The sequence below is a fragment of the Strix uralensis genome, chromosome 4 (genome assembly GCF_047716275.1).
Source record: "Strix uralensis isolate ZFMK-TIS-50842 chromosome 4, bStrUra1, whole genome shotgun sequence".
In the NCBI taxonomy this organism is placed as follows: domain Eukaryota; kingdom Metazoa; phylum Chordata; class Aves; order Strigiformes; family Strigidae; genus Strix; species Strix uralensis.
Window position 1 is genome coordinate 3,954,689 of NC_133975.1, and position 26,109 is coordinate 3,980,797.

The 26,109-nt window shown below is 43.0% G+C and overlaps 1 long non-coding RNA gene across 1 annotated transcript; it reads left to right on the top strand.

The window, feature by feature from the left end:
- The first annotated feature begins 1,213 nt into the window (after window positions 1–1,213).
- LOC141942056 (uncharacterized) lies at window positions 1,214–12,229 on the top strand. The gene is made up of 4 exons (XR_012628506.1): window positions 1,214–1,309; window positions 7,247–7,324; window positions 11,084–11,235; window positions 11,352–12,229. It is a non-coding gene; the product is annotated as an uncharacterized LOC141942056 (long non-coding RNA).
- Window positions 12,230–26,109: the final 13,880 nt, after the last annotated feature.

The following is a 26,109-nucleotide window of genomic DNA, read 5'->3' on the forward strand; positions in this document are numbered from 1 at the left end:
TTTTTTTTTTTTTTTTTTTTTTTTTTTTGGTTTGCAGGTATCTCAGTGCTTTCTGCTGAGTAGTAGATCCTGGAATAGCAAACTTAAGTTTGCTAACAATAGTTTTGATTTTTTAATTACTTTTCATGGGCTCAGAAGCAGTCCAGAGACCATGTTTCCCCCTGGGATTTGTAAACAACAGCCTGGAGGCAACTGATAAGTTTATTAAAGTATCTGCTGTTACTCTGAAGCCCTGGAGTTCCTATTAATAGCCTAAAGATACCACATATGTGCTTAGGGGGAGGAAATTCCGCCCCCGTCATCTACTCTCGAATAAAGCTAGTGGGATTCTGACGCTGTTCATGTATCTCTGTGGAGGATGGGGCACTGCAGCATGAGCATGGTTGCACGCTAGTACAGCTGAACAGCTTTGCGAAGGTAGATGACTCGTGCCTCATCAGTCTGGACTAGCGGCAGAGCAAGCGTGGGACTGTTTACCGCAAACGTACAGGCAATTTTGCAGTATTTAATCACGAGGCAACATCGTGTCTACCCTAACCAGCAGAGAAAGGACTTCCTCTGTTGACTTTTGACCTGAGTCCAGTCGTTTGTTTTCTTAAGCAAGTACTTTCAGCCACGTCATTCAGGCATGATAGTAAGACTTCAGGAACGAGGAGGCTATTTGTCATAGCCCTTCAAAACTTGTCTTTAACTCCTGCTATTATAAAAAAGAAACCAAACCTTAGTTCTCATTCAAAAGCTCTTGTTTTAACTCCAGAACCTAATTACACATCTTCAGAGAGCTAAAAGATAGGGTCAGTGTCTTCTCTCTACTAATGTAAGAACACATTCAATGTTCTCATTTTGATCTTCATTTAGATTAAGAAGTACTTTCAGATCCAGGGGGTGAGTTACTCATACCCTGCAATGAAGCGAATAATTTGCTCTATTGCAAGGGAACTCTGTTCTCTCAGGAGCACCTGATGTTTGCTTTTTCTCCTCCACTTTTTGTGCCTTAAGGCATAAATCAACACTGACCTCAGCGGGTCAAAGCAACAAGCAGCACACATGGAAGAAGAAAAGGGACGGATGTCCCTGGCTCTGCTCTCTGGGTCTGATTCCCCAGTGCTTTGCACCTGGAGCAAATCCAAACCTCATTTAAACTATTTCAGAACAGTTGCATTTGTGGGGCTGATATTACGCTGCACTTTTACGAAGGAGGCTCTGAGAAGAAGCTGGTCCTGCAAGCGCCTTGAGATGTAGAAGCATTCCCTGCTTTTCTGGCAGAAGCATAAACAACTACAGAAGATACATTAAGGAACCACCCATGGTGAGTCTGGCTCCTAAGATTTCAGTGATTGGTGCCTCTATTGGGAAGATCTTCAGCCAATCTCAGTAATTGCAAAACAATATATATACTTGGGGATTTCTGCCTCAATTAAGTTTCATAACAGAATTTAATAAATGAAGGGTACAGGGGACTGTATTTGAAAGGAGGTGAGATTATCAAGTCCTAAACAAAGAATCTTATTTCCTTAGGCTGTGGCTCATGTAAGAGATAGCATCTTTCCCCAGCCTCAGCTATTACTGGATGGTTTAATGAGAAAGAAACTTTCAGGACCTGGAAAATACACTATTGGCCATAAACATGGGTTGTTCTTCTGTTCTTTCTTTTTCAGCTGCACTAGCTGACCTAATAAAAAACCATGGCTAATACTTACACATCTTGCTTTTTCCGTGCCCTGTGGCCATTGCCTGCACTTCTACCATCACTTTGCCAAATATACCACTGCCACCCTCCTGTGGTGGACCACCAAGCAGTGATATGAATCTCACAGCTTGGACTTTGCAAGCAAGTGCGAGAAGGAAAACAACTGCCTGTCCTAGTAGTGTTTCAGACTGTGCTCATTAAGAAGCCTTCTGCCCAAGAAGCAGGATGCTGCTTCTTCTCTCGTCTTTCTCTCGCTGCACAGATTGAAAGCACAAGCCTTTGTCTAATATGGAAATGGATTCTGGAAAATGTGTTACTGAGAGCAATTTTACACTGCTAGGAGGGAATATCAGTAAGAGATCAGCTCTTTCCCATCTATATATTCTATTATTCAGCATCACAGGCTTGATTTTTCTAAAGCTCTCAGCTAAATGCTTACCTGCTCGTCATCCACCATCAAAGCAAGATTTTCAAAAGAGTTCATCTGCCATTTAGACTCTGAAACAAATTTCCAGAAAAAACTTCTCTTTGTCTCCCCATTTCTAAGCCAGCCCCTTGAAAACCAGCATTAGTGCTGAATGGGAGGCAAGGCTATCTGAAGAGTCTTCTGGAAGCCCAGGAAGGCAAACTTTTGGGTGTATTCCAGAAAATGTGCAGGGATGGTTTTCAATGAGATATCTTGCCACTTCCCTGCAGCTGGAGTGGCAGTATTTCTATTTCATCACCCCTTTTTGTTTTCCTCCCATAGTTACCACATCCATGCGTGTTTGGGGAGACATCTGTGGGGAGATGTGGGTTTCATTCAGGGTGAGAAAATCTCAGCCTGTTTTTCCAATAATGCAGGAGTCCTGAGGACTCTGTCTATGACCCAAAACCTTCCTCTCTCACCTCAGAATAGATTTCAACTTGTAAGATTTCCAACTGAAAAGGAAAACCAATCTATTACTCATGAAGAAGGAGCACATCTCCTTGGTTTTCAAGGGAATTGAAATGGTAGAAAGCATTGCTGGAGCATTGATAAGCCCACATATGTTTGCAGTTAGCAGGTCCCAAAACACACAATAACATCATTGATAGTTAAAAAAAAGGACCAGAAAACACCCCCAAACCCTACTGCAATTACAGGCAGATGTAGTGAACTAGCTTCAAAACTGCTGTGTCCACACACTGTGTCCTCCCCTAGGCTGAGGGGGAAATACAATTTCTTGTATATTTTTCAAGAAATATGTAGTGATTCCCAGAACAAGGCCAGGGTTATGTTTTCTCAGGTCTTTTTTTTTTCTGTACCTGCAATGAAATATCACCAGAGGTAACCTTCCCCCTCCCTTGCATCTGATAGTCTTGAATACACTCAAGAATGTTAACAGACTAGTGTTCCCAGTTTCCAAAGAAATCCTTAATCATCCTTGGTAATCTGAATTTGGCCTGGACGCTTTGAACTCTGAGCATTAAACATCAAGGCAGCTTTTATTTTTCAAAGGGAAGTGCTTGTGTAGGGCTAAAATTGTTGCTATTTTCCTTGCTCTCCTACCACTGTGTTTTCCCCTGTTTAAGCAAAATCAAAAAATAGAAATGAGGAGCTGAGTATCATCCTGTGGTTGTTTGTGTCTCGGATAATAAAGTCTTTGAGCTATTCTGAATCAAAACACTTTGGTTTACATTATGATGAATAATTTAGTTTTAGTGGCTTCCACACTCTTCTGTGTCCACCCAAACTGTTCCAGTTCCTCCCAGGAGGTACATCTTGTTGCAATTCAGATACATCTTGTTGCAATTCCTTGACGTTTTCTGGTCCTCACAATCAGACTGCATCTCCCATGATGTCCTGCAGCCTTAAGGGCAGAAAGTCTTCTTTTTGGTAGGGAGAGGCAAAGAAACAGAGGGATGTTTTTGGAAATCAAAGGGCCACCAGAGGTCCTTGCCTATAGAGAATAATATTCCTAAGAGGTGTTCAAATGCAAGTCTTGGGTACATTTGACAAATGTTCCAAAATAAAATAAAAAGTCATTTCATACTAAAACTTGTCAGATTTTTCTACATGGGGTATGCTTTGTGTCATCATTAAGAGCTGGTTCGACCAAGAGTTGAAATCAAACTTGTAAACCTGGCATTTTGATAACAGTGCATCTAATGACAAGAACCTGTCACTCCTGTCTGCTGAAAGATTATCCTTCATTTGCTGCTTCCCTTTCCCTGAGCCAGAGAGGTTCCTGTTGCAATCCTTTCCTAAAACAGGGGCTGCCATGAAACCTGCTTGTCTGAGTGTAATCCTGATAATGGCAGCTGTCATTCTTTGTGCAAAGAAAGCTTTATCACCACTTGCTTTGCTTTTCATTTGAAGTGTTTTCCTGGTCACCACTTCCATTTGTGCTGCTGATTATATCCCACAACTGTATAAATCAAATGTTTTATACATTCCTTGTATCATTGGTGCAGATTTGGTTTTCAGATAGAGAGAAAAAAAAAAAAAAAAAGCACAGACAACTTAGTAATTAAATCCTAAAGCCATCTGGATTTAAACACAAAGTTCAGACTAACTTTAATACCTTCAGCGGCTGTCCCATGGAGATAAGGAATAGCTCTGATTTCCCCTCCACCCTTCTGAGACCAGTCAGAAAACTCACCCTAAATCATGGGGACATTGAAAATGAGAGAGCACATGAAGAATAGCCTTCCCACGAAGGCAGTCTCTGCCCAGCAATACTCATTCTCCCATCTGGCCTGAGCACGTACAGCTCCTGTGAGCGACGATCTGGCCAACAACTGGAGCATGCAGGTGGGAGCTAGTTAGCAGAGACGCTCCTGAACAGGGTGGTCAAGCTGCATGGACAGAGTGGTACCCAACAAGTGCGTGGGAGGAATGGGTCCAGAGCCTCGTGAATCGATGCTGAAGGTCGCCAATTCCAGGAGAGAGCACATCAGACTGAGGGGATAATGTGAAGTTTTAATCTGTGCTGTAGAAGTTGTGTTTTTACTTTTATGGTGGTTCCAGAGAGAGAAATGGGGATTATTGTATGCCTGACAAAGGCAGAGGAACTGGGTGTGCGCAGGGTATACAGATAGCACTTACTTGGAGATCTCTGGAGTTCAGGGATTTACAATAATGCTGCAAGGCAATCTGAATTCTGTTGAAGGTGTGCTAGTGCCTGAATATTCTCTATCTCCTCTGGTCAAACTATATGAGACGTGAGGGTGGGTGAGAATACAAGCTGCCACAACCCATCTGTGCCCAACAGCAGCGCACACCCTGTGACAGATGAGAAACTTGCATGCAGAACTTTCCACCTGTTTGTCTGTTTCTATCAACTATCCACAAAATAGTTTCCTTCTGACACAAATAGCTGCAAAAAAAGCCCCAAAGCAGGATCTTCTGCCTTCATATATGAATTGCCTACAAGTATCCTTAGAAATAGTTTTTGATTTTAAGTATCCGTCTTATTTTCACTTGTATTTTGTACCTAGGCACATTTCATAGAATATGTATTGGCCCTATCATAGCATTATTGCATTGTTATTTTATTTATTCTTTGAATTGTGAAGTATGTTGTTAGGTAAACTGCTTATTTCTTAGGGTCAACGCCTAGTCTCTTGTTGTTGCCAAACAGTGCCTGGGGTTCAACAAATATGACCATCAAAGTCAATGCGACTGCAAAGAGCATCACACTTTTGCTAGTCCCACATGCCATATACTGAGCTATCACTAGTTTATTTTCAGGGTTTTTTTGGTAAGCTATGTTTTTCAGGAGCTGTAGGTTGAGAAGATGACAGCACAGCATGGTACTAAACAAGTTATAGCAGTGTGGAAACATTCAGAAATGGTAGTTCACATGGGAAAACACGGGATAGTTTCTTGGATGTTTCAGTAGGTCAATAAGGTTCTGTGATTTCTGATGACAGCAGATAAAACTACTGCCGATGGAGGAACCCCTGATCGATTGTACATTTGGCTACATGAGTACTTGTCTGCAAAATCTGTGTGTTAGAAGTGGGGTGTTGTCACTTGGGAATGAAAATGCATACATGTGGAGATATTCAGGAATCACTTTTAATCAGACAGTACTTCATTTTGTGCTAATTTTCAAATCTATACAAGCCATTAGCTATAGGGAAACCAGATGGATCTTGTCTGTGTTGGTCTCCTATTTCTCTATTTTACCCATGCTGAATCTTTTCTGTGTTGTCTGTGTTATGTCCTCTTGGTCATCTTACAGATCAGGTATTTTATTGATGTTTTGCTACTTCTTTTGTTTTCATGTCATCAGTGAATTTCACAGTGCTTGATCTTCACAAGAAAATAAAAATCCTGGAAAGGCAGTGCTGAAAACCTTTTGCTGTTGAGGATATGCTCATTTCGGAAGTACCCAAGATCCTCGGGAGAGGATGGCTGGTTCTATGCCCAGCCTTGGACTGGTGTGGTGGTTTGACCTTGGCTAAATGCCAGGTACCCACCAAGTCGCTCTATCACTTCCCTCCCCTTCCCCTTTTTTTCTCAACAGGGCAAAGAGGAGAAAGAAAATAAGATAGGAAAACAAAACAACCCTTGTGGGTAAAACAACAGCAGTTTTGATATAAGCAAAGCGAAGCATAGGTCCGCTCGTGGAAGCAAAAAAAAGAAAACAGATTTATTCTCTACTTCCCATTAACAGGTGATGTCGGGCCTTCTCAGGAAGCAGGGCTCCAATACGCGTAGTGGTTGCCTCGGAGGACCAAGGGTGACCCCACCCCCTTCCTCCTTTCTCCCAGCTTTATACTTGAGCAGACGTCATATGGTATGGAATATCCCTTTGGTCAGTTGGGGTCACCTGTCCTGGTTGTGTCCCCTCCCAAGATCTTGCCCACCCCGTCCCACTGTGGGGGGGGAAATGTCAGAAAGAGCCTTGGTGCTGTGTAAGCACTAATCAGCAGTAGCCACAACACCAGTTGTAGGGAGTGGCGTTCGGAAGATCTCGCGATGTACGGAAGGAATAGCTGTAGCCCTCCCTTGTTACGAGGTAAGGTGATGGATAGGCTTGTAATGTTAAGGGCACACCCACGAAGGAGGTACTTGGTGAACGTATATAGGTGAGATACACAGTTTAATAAACGGACATTTTGTATCCATCATATTGGTGTTTGTACTGGTGTCCCCGTGAAGGTCTTAACCTCCTGCAGCATTAGTCTGCGATCTGAGCGCCACTGATATGTGGATTGGCAGGTTTAATGAGGCAGGCTAATTGCGGTGTTGCAGTGTTAGTCTCTGCGACCTGAGCGCCACTGACACGTGGAGAGACAGGTTCAAAGAGGCAGAGCTAACAGCAACAACCAGTGTGCTATCAACACCCTGCCAGCTCCCAACATCAAACACAGCACCATGAGGGCTGCTACAGGGGAAAACCAATTCCGGCTCAGCCAGACCCGGTACAACTGGGCTCTGGATTGGATTGCCACTGTTTGAACACCGATGGGTGCATTTTGGGTGTAATAAGAGCAGTTCTGCTACAAAGAAAAGGACTTGTTGGACCACAGAGCATCCCTGAAACAACCCTGAGAAAGTTATGGTCTTTTTCTTCAATCCAGCAATGAGGACATCCATGTTGATGGAGAACCTTCACCCTTTGGCATGCAGATATGGACTGCTAGAAGAGTATTTATGGAGTAAGTATCCTTGTTCATCATGATGTGAAGCAGTTTAGAGGAGGTATGCACAACATCTATGGGAAATAAGGCCAAAATCTTGGATATCTGTACACGGCATAGGACAGTGGATGTGAGGTTGCTTGGGTGATCACCAACCCATCTGACTCCATCAGGGAGTCATTAGCACTGGATTCCCAGAGCACATCAGCCTCTGAAGCTGTATAGACACTTCTCTGCCTCTGCAAGCATTTGGTAATCTTGTGCAGCTGCCAGAGATCAACCTGTTCCCTGAATACTGGTGAGAGGGGCCAGGTATTCCTGTGTACAATTTAATTGTTCCACATGGGGTAGTCATTTAGGGAGTGTGCCTCTTATATTCAGTCCTGATTGCTTGGAGGAGGCTGCTTAAGGAGAAATTTCCTATTGAAAGTGGGGAACTAAATGGAATCTGACCATTTGGCATTTTCTTCTACAAGGGAAAAAGGTGCAATTTTGAACACATGAAGCAGTGACGTTGAATTGCAGAGCAGGTAGTTATAAAAAGATATGGAAAAGTTCTCCCTGCCTGTTTAAGTGGGGAACTCTAGCTCTTCATAGCCTCATGGAGCAGTAAATCATTAACACTTAGTTTGCTTTTACATCATGGACATGCAAGGCAAGGTCTGCTGTTTTTCTGGGCCTTTTCTATAGAAATCTGGATGTCCAGCAAATGACATGGGGTCCCAGGTTGAGTAGCACCATGTGTCAGGGGAATCAGACCCTGCAGAGGATGCAGAACAAGAAGCAAGAGCTTCTTTGACTCCACATGTGAAAAGGAGTGAGGATGTGGATCAGCTGGGCAGCCAAGAAAGAGAGGGAAAAAAGGTAATTTCACAAAGGTTGACAACACTTGGTGAATGATATGACTAAAAGTTTCAACAAAGGCCAATATGAACACAAGAAGGAAACACGTTAGTGAAAAGGAATGAAAAAGTTCAAAGAGAGTCAAAGCTCAGAGGTTTTACTGATCACCAAGAGATCATTCCAGAGATGATCTCTGCGATGATCAGAGATGATCATGATCCCAGAGATCGTTATCCCAGAGATATGGAAGGACTGTCACAATGCACTGCAAATAAAAAGGCACCATAAACCCAAGCCTGACTTCTGTAGTATAGGGCAGACTTGGCAGGACACAATACTTCTGCCTGTGGTGCTGCTTGTGTCGCCTGGCCGTGCTCTGCAATTGTTTTCTGACTTCTTCTCCCAGTGCAGCAGGTCCTTTCATGCAGCAACACTTTTGAATGTCATACCCCAGCATCCACCACTACAATGATGTTATTGATGTTCCAGTAATGCATGGTCAGGCTGGGACACCTGCGTTCAGCACAGCGCAGACATGGGGTAAAGATGAGCACTCCTCACCCCCCAGGAACCAGACAACTGAAAAAAGGGCGCAAGAAACGAGAAGATAAGACCATTGTCAGCCGAGAGAATTACCCCATGCTCTGGGGGATGCCCTCACATGGTGTGCACTGCATTGAGGTGTTAAAAGCCTGAAAAATCCAGAGGCGAAGTTGCCTTCACTTTGTTGGTGTGGACTGGGAAGGCAGGGGATTAAGCAAACTATCCCTCCTCAGTCAACGGCTGAGCTTGCCCTCACTGAAACTGCCCTCCACAAGTCAGTTTGGTGACAAAAAGAGCTGTTTTTTTAGCATGCAGAGAAAACCAGAAACTCTCACATCATCCTATTGTTGCATCTCCACTAATAATCTAAATGGAGCCAGGACACAGCCTATGATTGACCAAACTATTTAATTTTTAATATGTTGCCCCACACACCTTCAGCCAATGGCAACTAAGAGTCTTCCATATAATACTGGGGAAAGTATAAACCTGACCTGTTTTGGGGCAGTAGGTTTTCAGACTAGTCTTGCCTTATTTTATTTATTATAAAAGGTGAAATATCAAGGGCTTTGAAAAGGTCTTGTGGTTACTTAACTACTCTTGTGTGATACTGCTGAAAGCTGCTGTGTGAAATCTAAGCCACACACAGTTTAGCATTTCAGAAAAGACTGATGATTCCAGGAAGATAATGACCTGCAGTAGTCAGAGCTGCTATTGTCCTGGAGGCTTGAAAATCTTTTTTTTATTCCCCTTGTTTTCTTTCTTTTTTTCTTTCTACTTTAGAGATTATATTTGAAAACCTCTAAGGAAATTCTTATAATAGGTACAGAAAATAAGAACTTAAAGCTTCATCCCTGCCTATCAAGATTGTGAGACCTTGTTTTCTTAAGCAAGAAAATGCATAAGGATGATACGATTAAGAGTTGTCCTTAGAACATTCCTCACCACCTGACCTGTCATGCAGATTTATGGTTATAAATAGACCACACACAAAATCAAAATATAAAATTGTCAGTTTAATGGTGTCTGACCATTTCACATTCCTTCTTAAAAGGAGGAAATTCCTTCAAGTGGAATGTTCAACAAGAGCACCCAAAATAGGACTTTTTTTTTCCCTAACCAGCCTTGGCTTCGAGCTTCAGACTCCTCCCAAGCATATTTCATGTAAGGCTCCAGGCAGTCTCGTCCCAGTAACTGGGCACTTGATTGCTTGGCTGGGTTGCCTATACCAGGCTTGTTTGGAAAGACAACAGGTAGACAGACAGGCCAAGGACTGCAGTCCAGGGTCCCTTCCAAAAATCCAAAGGGAGCTGTTTCCTCAGCCAATATGTGGTCTAGTGACATTAATAAATTGCATTATATGCAGTGAAATGAAAACTAGTTTTGTTTAGGCAATGGTATCAAGAGATTAGCTCATGGGGTGATTGAAAGTACTGAGCGTGAGTCATCAAGGTCTCACGCAGCCCTTTGCGTAATGACTACATAACTAGGATCGCAGGCTCATATGTGCTGAAATAAATAGTTACGCCAAGGCCGGCTTATCGGGTACAACTGTTCTCTGACCCTGTTTATGAAGCCATCTTTGCTGGATACAATTTTTGCCAGTCCCCTCAGAGGCTCAGTAAAATATTTTTGCAATTTCTTCTGCCTGAAGCCATGGGAAAGCTTTGCAGTTCTGGAGGGATGGGAGCATCAGGTGCAAAAAAGAAATGCACAAAAGCTGAAGAACTCCAAAACCTGTAGAAAGGACAGAAGTGGAGAATTTCTGCAGAAGAAAGATTTGTAGCAACTGCAAATATAGAGAGGATCGTTTCTAGCTTTAAAACCTCTACCCCTTTTTCTGTGGGTGTAGATTGAGATTCTCACAGAGCAAAAGAATCAAAAGCAACTGTACCAAGTTCAGGAGTTCTCAATACATCCATCAGCATGAAACCTGCTCGCTAAAGTGGCACTACTTAGACCTAGGGAGCTCCAAAACTCAAAACCAGCCCCCCAAAAAGGACCTGTGTCCTAAATGCACTTGGGGAAAATGAGGGCTGAAAGGGGATTGCACAGCTGTATTTTCATACTCCTGTTGGAAAAGAACATCCTCTGTTGCGAGAGGTCCTTGGGTCTACATCTGTATGACACTGCTGCGCTTCTGCACAGACTGCCCACGCAGCTGGTGGGAAAATCAACTCTGTTTGGGACTGAGGAACTGGGGGAAGTCATATAACTGCACTGCAAACCTGTATGTGCAAATAATAAAAAAGCTAGTTTTACAGCATGTGTTAGGATGATTGTATATTAGCTGTATGCACAAACCTGGACGATTTTCCAGGAGAAGGGGAGGGATGAACCTATATTTACCTTGGTAAATCTGTATCTGCCTACCTGTTGATCTGTCTGTAGGATCTGTATAAGCCATCCCACTTTTGTGGATGACGGGAAAGGAGAGCTATGACTTTACAAGGATCTTACAGGTCTTTAGAAGAAGCCCTTAGCCACTTATTCCAGCCTTGGTTTCCTGGATTTCAGGACATGCTGCAAAGCCCAATCTGGAGGTAATCCTTGGAGACTTGAAAGGTGTTTCAGCCTGCTGGGTTACAGAGATTTATTGACAGATAATTCTTTGGGTGGGAGAGATGGTTCAGTATTAATGCTTTGAAGTGTGTCCTAGAACTTCCTTTGAGCAAAGAAAAGCTGGAGTGTTGCCTTGAACAAGGATGCATGGCAAAAGAAAAGGAGGGTTATCAAAAAGGGACAAAACTGGCTGTAGCCATCTTGGACAGCAGAGGTGGGTTGTCCCCAGTGTCTGACACTAATCAGCAAGGTCCTTTTCTCTTCTGGATAACAATATTTTATCTATCTGTTCTCAGATTAGCAGCAGAATTTCATTGCTTCTATAAATATCAAGGCCCCAGACTCTGGTGGGATTTCAGAGTGTTGCTGCACTCTTGATGAACAAGGATCATTCCTTTGTGGTTCTGTAAAAGGAACAAGCTTTAGAAAACTCTTTTCTCTTAGGATATTATTAATAACAGGAATAATTAATAAATAGATATTGTTTTATAGGCTTAATTCATAGAGCATAGGTGCTCTAGGAACAATACTGACAGCTCAATGCAGTATGCACAGGTGCTCTAGGAACAATACTGACAGTTTAAGCAACTTAGAAAGGCTAGGCAAAGAAAAGCTAGACATAGATTAAGTATATGTTAAATAGAACATTTTGAGTCTTTTCTCAGAAGTCTAAAAGTGAATTATGATGAAGATTGTTCAGACGATAAGTAACCATGATGACCGAAGACTGCATCAATGAGCAGTGGTGTCCGAAGAGGAATTAGAACGGAACGATAAGAACTAGTCGAAACTGTGGAATACAATGGACTTTTGAAATTGATGATGAATTGAGAGCTGAAAGTTCCTGGAAAATCACCAAAGACTCTTTGTATTGTATGTTATATCATACATATAGAGGGCGCTTTTTGTTAGCTGTTGCCACTCACTGAGGTGATGTCCCAACTCTGAGTTGTTAATAAAGCCAGCCTAGAGATACCCACAGTCTGGTGAAATCCTTTAACAGGTTCCCTATAAACATCTCTCATTGTGAAGGAAGGCATCATTTGGAAAATTCCACCTCTTCTTGTCTCTGCTGGTCATTTCTATATATTTTGACTCCAGTGAGTAATCCGAGCATCCTGACGACAGTTGAGATGTGAGCTACGAAAAAAATGTGTCTTGGGATTTTAATCTTCCTTGGGACATTTGCTTGCAGACATCTGCCTGTTTGTGCAATCTGGCTTCTTGCAGCAGAAAATTTGTTCTTCAGAAACATTTTGATGAACCCTGGGACAAACTTGCCTCTGGCATGGGTGGTTTGTCTGTCCCCAGAGCAGGGGGAGGGATGGGAAAGGGGGGTGACTCTGGCAGATGCAGGGAAACTAGCTCTGACCTTCCTGTCATTTCAGGGTAGGATATTAGCAGAGGGTTTCCCTTGGGCTTTGTCCACACCATCCCTGCCTCTCTGCATTGACAACGGCGTAAACAACAACGGCTCTAAAGTCAGAAAACTTGCAGCTGCATCCTCCAAGGGAACATGTTAGTGAAGTCACCTTGCAGGTTGTTGTGGGCAGAAGGCAGCTGAAACAAGGCATGTCTGGCCAAGAGCAGGGCTGCCTCCTTGTCCCACTGCAACTCAACTCACCTTCAGCAGGTCCTGCCAGCCACACTGTCCTCTCCACTTCCTGGATAAAATACACCAAATAATACACAAAATGCACTGCTTTTTAGCTGAGGGGCATAAACCCCTGGTAGCAATGGGAGGGGGTGAGCAGCCCAGTGAAGGGGCAAATGGGCTGTTGTGGTTATCCTCCACCAGTTCAAGGTTGAAGGGATGATGTCCCAACAAGGGAAAACTGAGTCTTAAATGGTCTCCTAAATCAAGGTCATAATTAAAGGAGGACTTTAAGATGCCCTTCAAGACAGGCTCCAGGGAGCAGTGGCAGCAGAGGTAAGGACTGGCTGGAGAAGATCTGTTTTGCAAGTTCCCCATCACCTCCCACCATTCATCTGACAATAAGATTCTGTCCCTCCAGGCTGACTCTGAATGATGCACCACAGCATGGCTGCTCAGCAGTCCTGATCTCCTGGCCAAGCACTCCTGCTCACTGCAGTCCTGGGTATCTTGCTTTGCAAATTTACTGATGAGATCAAATCCTGTGAGCAAAGATTTATCTGGTTTTATTAAAGTTGGGGTGACACACATCATTATCAAGAATTTCACATTCTCACATGAGGCTTTCTTAGTGTCTTCATCCATTCACTGCTGAAGCTTCCCTGAGTTGCACAGAATCATTATTCACATTTTACAAGTATGGCACCAAGGAGAGGTTACATGGGGGTATCCATCTCCCTTAACTCTTAGAAATCTAAAATGAGATGTCTCACTCTAAGCCAGTCACTGTGACCTTCCACTAGAGTGAAAAAAGGAGAAACTGGTGCCTCCAGGGGAAAATTCTTTCATCAGACTGACGATAACGCAGTTTAGGAGGAGATGCATCACCCTCTACTATGTCTATGTAGTTTTTCATGGATGCTAAAGAGGTTTGAGGGTGACTAACTTGCACCATGCAAACTGATGATTCTCATCCAGACTCACCTGCTGAGTCTGGAACAGACCTAAGGGCTGCCAAATCCTCATCCTTATTTTCCAGGACTACTCAACTTCATCTCAGCACTCAGCAACACGCTGGAGGATTTGAGACAGGCATTTAGGCTCTACTCCCAGCTGACTCAAATCAATAGCTGTCTTTTATCTTGTTAATAGAAACTAAACTGAATACAACACTGGAAATATGGAGAACAAGGATTTGTGTGGTCTCAAGTGTTATGTCAAACTGCAACAAACAGGACCTATTTCAAGAGAAAGCACCTGCTATTACACGGCTGAGCAGTTATGCTGTCAGTGCAACACTCTGGTGCTGGTTTCTTTACTGGTGTTACACTGGGGTTAATCTGCTTTATTCTGAGATCTGACACAGCCTCTCATGTTAAATCAAGACCTAGGAAATGTTAGCTTTTGTTGGCTCACTGCAGGGAAGCACGGATTTACTCACTGTGGAAGGAGAAACAGGGAATCTGCTTCCTTTTTTATGTTTTCTGTCTTGTGTTTGGTGGGATGTGTTGGCCTGGCAGACGCAGACACAGAGACGACTCTTCTTTCCCCCCAATATAGGGCATGGTTGTACCTGTGCCAGGATCCCCTACATCATCCGTGTGACCTCAGGGATACCTTCTTACAAGAGCATGAAAAAGCCCCTGAAAAACACCCAACCAGCCAGATGTAGCAACAGGAGAGACAGATTCTGTCTGGTTTGGTCATAAAATCACATCCAGTTCCTAAATAACCTCACTGTTTCCAACCTGCCTTCAGCTTCTGGTCTATCTTTCTGAAGTTACTGATGATTCTCACCAGATCGTTCTCTTCCACTAGCTTGGACTTCAGTCCGGAAGTCTTTGTGTGTCCATACCTCTGTGTCCATACACAGGGGTAGGAAATGTCCATACTGCTTGCTTGCTTCCTGCCTTGGCTATTAGCCCTGGATCATTTGAAAACAAAGAGACAGTTTAATCCTTGATATGGGCACCTTGCACCTTCTTTCCAGTTAGAACAGCTCAGGAGAGCAGACAGAGTGAATGAAGACACAGTGATCACACAGCTAAATGGGCAATAGTTGCATGGTTCAAAGACGAAAAATCATGTGAAAATTTCAATAACAACATCTGCTCCTCCTCAATAGTTCCCGCTCACTCCATCTTCATCTAACTGAAGTCTACTGGGAGTTACTGCAAAGAGGAACTTGAGGACAATTTAACAGCACAGGGCAATGCCCTTAAAGGTTGGGTCAGGTCTGAGACATCAGCAAGCCCAGTAGAACTATTTTTATTTGCTGGGAAGGGTTCAGTGACAGCGAGTTGAAGTGAAAGAAGTGCTGAAATCCAAGCATGGGTGACTGACGCCCTGGCTGAGTGGTTGAGTAGTGTGCCTGGAAATGCAAACTGATAGGCAAGTTTTCTCACTATCTTCCCATATGGGGGAGTGTTTTATAGCCCTGCCCTACTTTTGCATTTTTTAAATGACAGTGCTGAAAACATCAAAATACAAGTTAACCTGGAGAGCCTTGGAATAAAACTTTTGATTGTTATGAAGTTCCCTTTTGAGGTTAAATTTTATTTCCAACAAGATTTCCTCTTTTATGCCGGTTAGTTTTACTACTTCTAAAACTCAAGAGTATTTTTTTAAAATTTGCTACATATTTGAGAAAAAGGAATGTTTGTAATTTACAAATCTGAGTTGCAGTAAATCAGGTTCAAGAGGACTCATTAATCTTTTCAACAGATGTGGACAAAACATATTTTTCAGTAGATGGAGAAGTATTTTATTATTTTTTTTCTTTTATGTACTGCAGAAAACATCTGGCCTACATCAGGGCATTCAGACCCTGCTCTTACATAAGGATCTGGCAAGGTAGACTTATAGTTAGTGCACAGATTTTAACTTGATTAGCAATAATTAAAGCTGAGTGAAGATTTCAGTGTTAATATGCCAACACCAGCTTGGAAAGAAAATCAAAGACCAAGACTATTCCTGTCGTATCTAGTTGGTGCAACTGCTCCCATCAGCTAGGGATGAGCTGTCCCACCATGACAAGAGAAGCTCAGCTTTATAAACTGAACTCCCTAGGACATGGTGAATCAATCAGGGAGGAAATCATCATGCTTGTTCTGCTGACCTGCTGTACGACCAGGCTTCTCTGCTCTCTTCTGTCCAAGTAGATTGCAAGGTCTTTAAAGCATGGTCCTTCCTGCCAAATTTTTCTAGGGGTAAGTGGAATGAGGTTTTCTTCATTATTTTCTGGTAGTGTCATGCCACTGATATGGCTTTAGGAAAGAACCAAAGCACTATAAGAAGCTGGAGGCTAAGTGTGTCATAATGAAGACATTTTCAGAGCTGGAAGAAGTAGGAGCTGGGACGAGATGAGAAATTTGCCCACTCCTGCCTTTATATCCTTTTCTCCTAGTTTCCCCTTAAAGCAGAGCAAAACTCTTCACACTGATAGTTCTCTGGTGGTTGGGTGACTCAGGGTTTTTGTGGCAGAGAGGGGGAGACATGGAGCTTTCATTTTCCTGCTCCCAGGAAGAGCTTTCAGTAGCCCCTTGCCTTCCTTGACACAGAAATTCTTCCACTGCCTTTTTTTTACTACTGACTCTTCCAGCTTTGTGTTGCTTTATGTTCTTTTTTAAGCCAAAACCAAATCAGAATCAGCGTTAGCCACCTTTGCCCACTCACAATTTATAGCTTTTGTCTAGCGCGCACCAAAGCTTTGTGTGTAAAAGGAATTGCAATCTGGAGCTGCTTTTTTGACAGCATGGTATTTTCTGCTCTGTCTGGATACAAATGTGACAGCCCCCTTTCAGAAGAACAAGCATCAAGTGCTGTCTCGGATCCAGTTTTTATGGTGTGGTTGCTTTCTCTGACACACAAATGAATGGTGTGCTGAAAATGACAAGCTGCATAATTGATGAGTAGTCACTGTTTGACCTATGAGAAAAGAGCAACATCTTCACGTAGAAGTAATGCAGAAATTCAGAGATGAGCCAGAGACACCATCCTCGTCAAATAACATTTCCCACTGAAAAACAAATGGTAAGGTGAAGAGTTGCTCTAAAAGCTGGGCTCCAGCTAGTCTGCTGAGAGGTGGGCTGGAGTCTTTGGTGCCTGGGCCCCATCTCCTTTGTGGGACAACCACAACCTGGTGAGGAGGGGAGGTTTCTCAGAGGGGCAGCCTTCACAGACCTTTTAATAGAATCATAGAATCACAGAATCGTTTAGGTTGGAAAAGACCTTTAAGATCATCGAGTCCAACCATTAACCTAACAGTGCTATGTCCACCACTAAACCATGTCCCTAAGTGCCACATCTACATGTTGTTTTTTTTTTTAATACCTCCAGGGATGGTGACTCAATCCCTTCCCTGGGCAGCCTGTTGCAATGATTGACAACCCTTTCAGTTCAATTAGGTCCCAAAGCTCCAGTTATCCTATGTTGTTTGTACATCTTTTTGGGGGCAGTAGCCAGTTTGGGTGAGTCCCAGGGTCCCTGGTGTATCAAGCTGGAGGTCTGGGGTGTACTAAAAATCTCGTTTCCAAACACAACCATGTGTTGCCTGATTTGATATCATACTCTTCACAAGTCATTTCCTCCCCAGGATGACTGTCCCTGAGCCTTCTGTGCAGCAAATATTCTAGAGAAGCTTTTGCCCAAGAAGACTGAAGTATTGTTTGTAGTGCAAAGAGACCTTTTTGGAGGTATGTGGCCCTGTCCACAAACCCCAAAGGGTGTGAGAAAGAGGATTTGAATGTCAGTTGGTACTGGAATGATGCATCCTGAACTAAGGTGGATGTTGGTGCAGGAACTGATTCACTAGCTATGGCCTCACTCAATGTAAGGAGGGTAAGGTGAGTGTTGCTCAGCCAATTTACAACCCGCTTGGGATGCAAACTCATCTTTGACCCAGCAACTTGTGCTTTACCATTTTTCTTCTGTATTGCTTCACATTTTAGAGGATGAGGCCAGTCTTACACAGAGCTGGATATCATCTTTTGTTTTGTGCTGCCCCAATATTGTAGGCCACTTCATGTTAGGTTCATAATTAGGAGACCATCTTCTTTTGGCCAGTGAAGAGGGGTTAAAGAGCTGCAGGTGTTGATTCAGGGCAGATGAATCAGTTCAGGATCCTCCCAAATTCCCCATTCTGAGGAATAGTTTTCTTCCACAAACAGCATGGAACCCACTATCTGCATTTGTTAACTGCCTACAGAGGGCTCTGTAGAATGTCTCCAAGAAGGGGATTTCTTCACCAGAAAGAAATTTGCTGGGGAAAATAAAGTGCTACCAAAAAACCAATTCACTAAAATACATTTTTCCATTGTAGAAACCCCTGAGGCAGAAACAATGATGCAAAGTGTTGGAGGCAGTGTAGTCTGGCTGGCTCAGATCAAGGTTGTTCATTTGTTTAGCCTGTGTTGCAGGGTAACCCAGGAGAAAAATCCTCAAATACCCTCCAGTTTCCCCCGCTCACTCACACACTTTTTGTCCAAAGGAAAGGCAGACCATTTGGTTTTGTGCCACACTTTTTGTATTCAGCCCTTTGGGTGTATGAACACTGAAATATACACAAAGCTATGGACTTCACTGGTACTGTAAGAATCAGGCCTGCCAACTCGACTGCCTGATTTATTGACCATTGCTTGGGTAACATTGACCCTAGATGCACTGTAGCTCTGCAGCAGAGTCTGCCTGGCAGATGTGACTTCTTGATTAAACATGTTGTGTTGAATAGCTGTGAGTACAAAGAACTACACGAAGGCAAATGATGAGATCTTCCTGAGACAGCCAAGGAGAGACAGCCAAGTCTGCTGACGTTGAAATGGAGTACTATCAGCTTGCACCAGCTGAGCATCTGGAACTTGTGATTTCCAACCTTCTCCAGCTTGCACAGCTGTAAAATTACATTAGTGGAGTTAGAGTCATCTGTGTTATGAATTTCAGCTGACTGACAATAGGTAAGGATCTTTCTCACACCCACCAGAGAGGTCCATGGATGGCAGCTGGAAACCACTGATGAGTCAAGACTAGTGGTTCTATACTTTCACTGACACTAAAACTAATCCAAACAAATGGAAGATTTCCAATTTTGTCTGGAGTAAACAAAGGGAGACACCAAACTCCATTATATTCTATGGCTCTAATCTCGGAGTATTCACAGTCTAGTTGATGATCTTTTTATGTATTCATAATGTTTAATTAAATGCATTCATCAAATTGAAGACCCCAAGGAAATTTTTGTAAGCATTACTTCATCTACCATGTCACCTCCTTGCAATGTCAGTTTTACATGTCACTCTGGGAATCCAGGCATGGTTTTGTTATGTTATTTTATTATCAGAGTTCAATAATTAACAAAAAATCATCACATCCCTCTCTCAATTCTGGGACCAAAGCTCTTCCCATCCATGGTCACTACAGTTCTTCCCATCTGTGATAACCAGGGAAGCATGCAGGAAATATAGAGGGAGGAGCCACAATATCTGCTTAACAAAAAATCCTGTACTTTCAGGATGCATTTATGATGCAAGAGGTGTTTGTTAGGCCACTTGGTGCTTTCCAGACTGTGTTTCAACTCCAAATCCAGTTCACCTATTCTGCAGGCTCCTATAAGTTTGCTGAAGTGAAGATCTGTAGAATACAGAGGTGATCATATTTCATAATGCCTCTCAAATATCAGTGTCTGTTAAGCAAGAAGGAGAAAAGCTGTCTGCCTGGGCCAGAAGTAGATGGGATGCACAGAAACAGAGCAGGAATATCTGGAGGAACATCGGAAAAAGCAGCTGGCCAGTGGACTAAAGTATGCTTAATCTTCCACAGTAAATCTACACCTAAATGTTTATAAAGAGGTGAAGGGCAGACACTGTGTGATGTGACCACAACCACAGATAATGTCTGTAGTAGAGCTTGTAATGCCCCCCATCCCAAACTGGTGTTTCCACATTCACACAATTAATTTAACATATTCCTACTTGTAAATTCACTGGATCAGATGTGGCAAGTGCTACACATCAGATGCATAGGGAGTTTCCCCTTCATCAAGTCCCACAATGAAGGGCAAGAAACACCCCTGTTAGGCAGTAGAGTTGCTCATATGTTACTACCACTGCTGTTGCCAGGTTTGAGCTTGGAGAGTGACACTAGATAAAATGATAGGACTATTGTTTAAAAGGCTTAAATTCCACCTAGACCATCTTACTGCCATTCATGGGCTCTTCACCAAACAGGCTTGGGACTTTAATATCCAGCAATAACCCATGACATCGTTTGAGTTTTAAAAGTCCTCCTTTTTCCTTTTGGAATCACTTGAAAATTAATTTTTAAAGCTTGAAATCATGAAGACCCATCATATTCCTTTAGAGTGTGCTGCTTCTGAAGCAGTGGTATATAAACTGTGGCAGGGGAGGGAGTGAGAGACTTCACTTAAACATGATGCTGCTGACTCGACGGCAACCATGGATCAATCCAGACTAAATCACCCCCCCTTTCTTTATTTTTTTCTGGGAGCCAGAAAGCCAGGCAACAGCACTAGTGTTCATTTGTTTGAGTGAAAGCACAAGATTTACTCTCTCCTGAGCTTAACCTCCAGGCTGTTTAGAGTTCTGAAATCACATCCTGGCAAAGGGCCAGCTCTAAATAATAGCTCATCACTTCAGCTTGTCTCCAAAGAAAAAAAAAAAACCCAAAAATAAACAAAAGATGAAAACTCCACCCATCCTCTCTGTAATTACAGGCGCTGAAATATTCAGGGCTGTCTTCTTCTCCAGACTTTCTAGCAGACTTTAGAACACAGCAGATACGTACAGAGGGGTCACCGATAATCATTGCTCTTCCATATTTCCCAGTAACTTCACATTGAACATAAGAAGGTGTTGAACATAATGGGTTCTCTCTTCTTTTTATCTCATGTGGAGTTCAGTAGGCAGATAATAAAAACACAGCATAAAGCCCAGCTCCAGAAAATATTCATGTTCAGCTCATAAAACTGGTATCTCCTAGAAGATGGCTGGAAGGGAACAAGACCACTTGACATAATACATATTGGAGCACCTCATTGGTAGGTTAAAACTCCTCTGAGCTCCTCATCTCCCTGGCTCTTGCAGACCTCCAGACCATCAGCTGGGATCAGGTGCTTATACAGCGCTGCCACCCAAGCCCACCACGTACAAGGTAGTTCAGCTGCCAGAGTGACAGGGCCACGGTTCAGTGACAGAACACTGGGGAGAATAGCAAAACACCAATCCAGTTAAATCTTAAGATCTAGGATGGAGGAACAAAGTACCACATAGTACAGTGAGTTTTATTTTCATTTCAGAGTAAGGTTTCTAACAAAGGTGGGTGTTGAATGGGTCTGCTAGGGGTTTACTGGTGCAACTCTCTGCATATAGTTCAAAGCTGTAAATTGACTTTGCAAATCACAGGACACCTGCAAAAGAGGAGGAAAGGTGGCTCTTTATCTTTGTTTCAACCTTTAAAAGTAGATACTTGTATAAAGCAGCAGCTGTTTTATCATGAAAGTTTACTCCATATGAGAAAACATGTTTTTTTCTTGTGGAAGTGTCAAAGATGGAATACGTAATATCACAGTTTTCCTCCTGTTTTTCACAAATTTTCTGTTTAAAAACCAGGCAATTCACTGAAATCAGGTACTTCCTGTAAACAGTTTTGATTGCACAAAATTGGTGTACTCCTGAAAAGAAATCCAAAATAACCTTACTTTTATCCAGTGGGATTGTTGTCTTTGGCAAAGTTTAATCAACTGAAACATGGAATAAAGGATCAAAAAAAAAAATAAAGCCATTCAGTTTTGTACAGAACAAAATCCTGCTTCAGCAATAAATGACCAATCTGAATAATTTTGTACAATGTTTTAGTTCAGCTCTTATGCCCCTGAAATTGGTAGGTAGTTGAGGTCATCAAGGAGGTGTCATATACTTTGAAGTAACACAGTGCTTCCCCAGCAGATGTGTAATGAACCAAAGTGTCACCTGGAATAAAGAGGCTACTCAGATTTACAGCAGCTATAATTATTTGTCCATATCGTTATGGATTTATGCCACCATCCATCTATGTTTTTCTTATGCAGATTTGTGGTGTAATTTGGGTGTCTGGCCTTCACAGAGACCTCTTAGTAGGTTGTGTTTTGAGGTGAACTGGGGTATTGTCTGGCAGCCAGGGAGCAGTCTGTGGGATGGAGGTTGGCATAGCTTGGGAAGAGGAATGGTCCATACAAGGACATGGGTGAGACAAGAAGGACCATAATGAGCTTGAGGGAGTTGGTTAGGTTTATCAGGCTCCACAGGATAAGATCTGATGGCAGGGGAACAAGGCAGCAGAGGGGATGTAAGAACAAGGACGAACATGTCTGGGAGAACAGCAAAGGTGAGTCAAGAGGTTATGGCAGAATTAGGATAACACTCTTATGGCAGTGACACCACTGCTCATTGGAGTCGAGGGTTTGCATTAATGAACCCAAGATGTGCTCTCAGAAAAATGGAAAAGTAATTTCAAAGCAATTTCGAAAGACTCTGTAGAGATGGATATATGTGCTTGCATCTCTATACCTGGTTAGGACAGAAACAGGAGGTCAAAAAGTGCAAGATACATAGATGTCAGTGTGGGCCAAATGGGAGAAAATTCTTATTTTGTTCAGAAAAATAATTGCTGGTTGATAAAGCTGTTGCCTGCTTCTAAATCCACTCCAGCCCTCAGGGATGATGGCGCTCTCTCTTCTGCTTGCTTTGCTGTGGATCATTGTATCTCCTCTTGATTTTCCAAGATCCCATCAGGAGGCCCAAATGCTTCTTCTGGCAACTGCAGAAATGCTAATTACAAGCCTCAGCTTTGTTCTCTGAGCAGTGTACTGGGCCCATTGTGTCTACAAGCATGAAAGTGCATCACCAGGTTTTGTTTCTCCTTTTGGAATGTGCGGGGATGAAGACAAATCAGTTGTTCAGTCATTTAACCGAAGACTCCCACACCTGGGGAGGATCAACCTCATGCACCCCAGGCACCAGTATGTGCTGGGGGCCACCCAGCTGGAAAGCATCTTGGCAGGAAAGGCCCTAGGGGTCCTGGTGGACACCGAGGTGACCCTGAGCCATCAACGTGCCCCTGGGGCAAAGAGGGCCAGTGGTGTCCTGGGCTGCGTTAGACAAAGCATTGCCAGCAGGTCAAGGGATGTGATTCTTCCTGGAGTACTGTGTCCAGTTCTGGAATTCCAGTACAAGAAAGACATGGACATACTGGATAGAGTCCAGTCAAGGTCCATAAAGTTGATGAATGGGCTGAAGTATGTCTCCTATGAGGAAAGGCTGAGAGATCTGGGACTGCTGAGCCAGCGGAAGAGAAGGCTCAGGGAGGGTCTCATCAATGTACATAAATACCTGAAGGGAGAGTGCAAAGAGGATGGAGCCAGGCTCTTTCCAGTGGTCCCCAGTGACAGGAGAAGGGGCAATGGGAACACACTGAAACACAGGAAACACTTTTTTACAGTGAAGGTGACCGAGCACTGGCACAGGTTGCCCAGGGATGTTGTGAAGTCTTCCTCCTTGGAGATATTTGAAAGTCATCTGGACATGGTCCTGGGCAATCAGCTCTGGGTGGCCATGCTTGAGCAGGGGCAATGGAGAAGGTGGCCTCCAGAGGTCCCTTCCAACCTCAAACATTCTGTGATTCCATGACTTAGTTTCACACATCATCCCCAGCCCTGTTTCTTCAGACTGATGTCCATTCATTGACATTTGTAGAGCACACAAATGAAATAATAACATAGAAAATATTAGGATTATTCTGATCTCAATTCCACTGGCACAAATCTGGAATTGTACTACTGAAACCTGTATAGCAAATAACTGAGGTGAGAACTGAATCTGGCTCATTCGACTAACGTCCACCTGGTACTGAAAAGATGCAGTGTTATGTTTCTTTCCAAATCTGAATGCTTTTTTCTTTTCTTCTCCTTGTCCTTCCTCCCCCATTGTTCCCTGAATTTCTGTAGTAGACCTAAGACAGTTCAGAGGGACAGCTGTGTGCTGTGGGTGGTAATGTGGGTGTGATATATGCATACCACGCAGGCAAATAGGTATACAAAAAATAGTATAAATAAAACACTGACAGACTCCTTTTGTAGCCTGCTTTATCATCGCATCTTACAACTTTATGAGATTATTTCACAGAATGTTTGACATCAGTTTGATACACATTGTTACCATGGCAACAGGTCTTTCTTGCACTTTTTGTGTTGCTTTGGTTATTTCTTGAAATATCTTATTCTTCTTCAGGAACTAACATTGTCTCAGCGATGATTATGCCGTTCCCCATCTTTTCAAAGGAATTTAGCTAATTAGGGAAAACTTCTTAGCCTAAATGATATCTCACTTTCTCATAATTTTCCACTCTTTTTCTGTTTTTATTTGACAGTACAAAGTAAAAAGACAAAAAAAAACCCAACTTGGAAAAAAAAGAAACAAACAAACAACAAACAAAACATGTTAACCTTAGTGCATGGAAGGGAAGAGCACTGAACTCCATGTGCAGAGGCAATATAGTGTGTTGTGGTATAGACTGGGACTTGTGCTCTCCCTCATCTGCCACTTATGGAAGATATGGAAGATGGCAGAGGAAATGCCTCGTTACCACCAGGATTCTGGATTTCAGCCCCTCGGTCAGGGCAGGTACATTGCTGCTCTGGTTTATCATGTTCTGACTATGCAAATGATATCCCATGATACCACCCTTTCACACTTCATCCCCTAGTTGTTATTAAAAACGAATCCTGCTCTTCAACAACAGTGCAGACTACATGGAGTTATGGGCCACATATGAGGAAGTTTATTTCTTGACCCTTAATGTTTTTTAAAAACCTATAAGCTCACTCTGCCTCCCTTCTCTTCCTCTGATGGTGTTGCATCAGAAAGAAAACTACAGCATTAGGACTCTTATGTTTCTGTGAGGAGACAAATACATAGGTCAGAAATGCAGAATTTGGTGGTAGGGCATGTGATTGCATCCGTCAGCAGCAACCTTCATCACAGCACCAGCACTAACTAAAAGGTTTTTTGTTTAATGACCTAAATATGAACTTGGGACTCATCCTTCCAAAACTGTAAATGGCATAAGCATGTCACCAAATGGCCAGGCCTGAGGATGCCTGGGGATCCATCTGCAGCATGTGAAGGGGGCAGATACCAGCAGTAAAGGAAACGATGAGGGTGACCCCTCAGGGACAAACACGCAGTGTATCAGGAAATGTTTCATAGCAGTGAAAGCTATTTGGCTGCCAAGCCGGATCCCAGAGGAAGTCCTCTTGGAGGGTCTCCAAACTACTGCATGGGGCTGCACAAACTGCACGTGAACACACTTTGGACTATGTTATCATTGATCATGTGCTTCATGATGGCACCAAACAAACCAAACCACCATCCAATGCAGAAAAGCTAACTGTTGAAAACTTCTGTATGAATACAAGGACTAGAAAGAGCCATAGCCAGGCTGGACAAGGTGCTACAACACAACCCTCCTTCTTTCATGTTTTGCCAGATTTGTGAATGCAATTCCCCTAGGACATCCACCCCAAAACATATAAACAGTCACATCCTTTCCCCCCAGAATAGAATGTTAAAGAGGGCTGGTGAGTTTTGGGGAGCTTTCTTCTGGCACTTGTGCCATGCACTTCAGATGCAGCACTGGGAACCTGCCAGCAGTATCCAGGTTTGCAGGGTGGGACGACTGAATACCTCTGGGAGGTGATGCTTTTCAGCTAACAAGAAAAAGTTACATGTAGGAAATGGGTAAAATATTTAGGAAGAAAAAAAGATAGAAAAGAGCAACAGTGTTTTAAAGGTGGGAGCAATTGCCTTGCTGCAGTAATTGTCCTCTTAGGCAGCTGGAAATGTCTTTAGCAAATGGCACTTTTCAGTGATGTTGTTTAAATGCCTCAAGTTAAATAATTTTCATGTTTTTTCTTAACACAAGAAGTTCAGTTGGTGTCACTGAAAGTTCGTCAAAAGAGAAACTTAACAGAAGACATGATCAGTGCAAGTTGCTCTTTCACGTCCCCAGGGCTTGCTTCAAAAGAGATTCACCCATCCTTGGTACTGACAGGGTCCTCTTAATGATGAGCATGACCAGAACTCAAACATCATTTACCCTTGCAACACTCCTGTAAAGTAGAGCAGAGCAAGAACTGCAGCAGAGGTATCACTGAGCACTATAGAAACTAAGGCCAAATCCCATGGCTCCCAAAGGTACCTGTCTAAATTTTGTT